Here is a 2,336-nt window from a genome sequence, read left to right on the forward strand (position 1 = left end):
ATTCACACACCACATCTTCATAAAAATAAAAAAATAAAAATACTCTCAAAGAAAATCTTGAAGATAATAAAAGAAGATTACCCGTTTCCTTTTCGTCTCTTTGTTTTTACGTGAAACAAATAATAACGAAAGCTAAAGGAAACACGTTTTTATTTATTCCTATTAACTTTTTGTCTGTTTTACGTCTTTTTATCATTGTTATATTCCATTTCTTTGTTGTTTTACTTAAACCATAATTGAAAAGTATATTAATGAATTTATCTCACTTTATTCTTCTTATTCTTAATGTATTATCATTTCTTTGTCGCTATTATTGTTGTTTGTTCTTGTCTCAGAAAGAAGTGGCGGGGCAGTGATCAGAGTGGCGTTGCAATAACAACCACAACAACAACAACAAACATTGATAATTTTGCTTTACTTTGATAGTTTCTAGTTTCATGCTTATTCTCTGCGTTCGAATTCTGCTGGGATTGACTTTGTTCATCATTCATCCAGTATCGATAAAATATATTCTAGTATAATATCAAGCTCGTTGTATTCTAATGTGCGGTCCGTTTGAATATCCAAATCTTGCTTATACCATCAAGAACGCTTTCTAGAATCTTCTACCACAATTATCAGACACTTGATATCCATACCTTACCTTTTACACAGCGGCCAGTAAAAGATACAGGTAGATTGAGGCCTTCAATTATGCTCCTTATTTAGCTCACATTTTGCATTCACTCACTGTGTGGGTGACAAACTTGGCACTATTCACAAAGATGAGGAATTCTCACTTTCACCAAGATGTATACTTTTAGTGACTGGCTGAATATTCCAACGTTAACGTCTGATATCAGTTCCTGTTCAGACTTCTGAGGCAAAGTCAATCCCAACACATTTCGTTATTTATCTCAAATTTCTTTTGGTTTTGTTTCTTTGTTTGGATGGGGACAATCAATCACATCGACCCCAGTACGCAACTGGTACTTAATTTATTGACCCCCGAAAGGATGAAAGGCAAAAAAAAAAGGTTAACTTTGCCTTTCATCCTTTCGGGTTCAATAAATTAACTACCATTTGAGTACTGGGGTCGATGTAATCAATTTCCCACCCACTCCACAAAAATCCAGGCCTTGTGCCTATTTTAGAAACGAATATTCATCTCAAATAAGGCGGCGAACTGGCAGGATTTTTAGCACGGCTGGCAAAATGCTTAGCAGCATTTCGTCCGCCTTTACGTTCGGAGTTCAAATTCCGCCAAGGTCGACTTTGCCTTTCATCCTTCAAGGTTGATAAAATACATATCAGTTGAGCACGGGGATCGATCTAATCGACTCACACCTTCACCTCAAACTGCTGACCTTGTGTCTAAATCTAAAACCTCTGTTTGTCTCGGATGTTATCCAATCAAATTGTCCATGCAATGACTTTGTAACTAAAGCTTCTTTTTACCACAGAAAATCGACTGCTAAACTCTTCTTTATAATCCCATTTTTCGTGAACCGTTTCTGATGAAACTGGTTACAATAACCGGCCATCACGTTTATCAGACCTCTTTATGTGTTTCAGGTATAGCTGGTTTACATTGCTGCTGGTGTAATGCTTTGTACGGCCATCATATTTTCTCTTCTGTCATCTATCTCTTTAACCTCAGTCTTAGTCCATTTAAAAATGCCAGTATTGTGCTGTACTTCCACATATGTCCTCAATGTTCATAGCAAGAAGACTGAGCCTTTTTGTACATAGTCGTCCAGTCAACTTGGGGCGTCGATGGCATCGGCTAACTCCTCGTCTGAAAATTGATGTTTTGTGCTCCTGTCCCCTTCATCAATGCCCCCGTGGCTAATAAAATAAATCATCATCATCATCATCATCATTATCACCATCATTATTATTGTTCCTGCTGTTTTTATGGCTGTTGTTGTTCTTCTTGTGAGTAGTAGTAGTAATAGTAGTAGTAGTAGTAGTAGCAGCAGTGGTAGTAGTAGTAGTAGTAGTAGTAGTAGTAGTAGTAGTAGTAGTAGTAGTAGGGATCTTTTTTAAAACGGGGGCCACATTTTTCATTAACGAGACACTTTGAAACTTGGAACACTGGTAGAATGTGTCATATAAAACATCTTTTTCTCTGAGTCTTCTTAAAAAAAAAAAGAAATCCATTAGTTATTCCATGTTAAAGTTGTTGTATTTCTGTAATTTCAACCAATCACTGACGTCCATTCAGCCGATATACATTAAGTGCCGACTACATAAACAAACGATTCTGAAACAATTAACCCTAACCCTAACCCTAACCCTAACCCTATGGTTAGGGTTAGGGTTAAAGCAAATTTAAGATGAAAAAAGCAAATAAA

The sequence above is a fragment of the Octopus bimaculoides genome, chromosome 8 (genome assembly GCF_001194135.2).
Source record: "Octopus bimaculoides isolate UCB-OBI-ISO-001 chromosome 8, ASM119413v2, whole genome shotgun sequence".
Taxonomy (NCBI): Eukaryota; Metazoa; Mollusca; class Cephalopoda; order Octopoda; family Octopodidae; genus Octopus; species Octopus bimaculoides.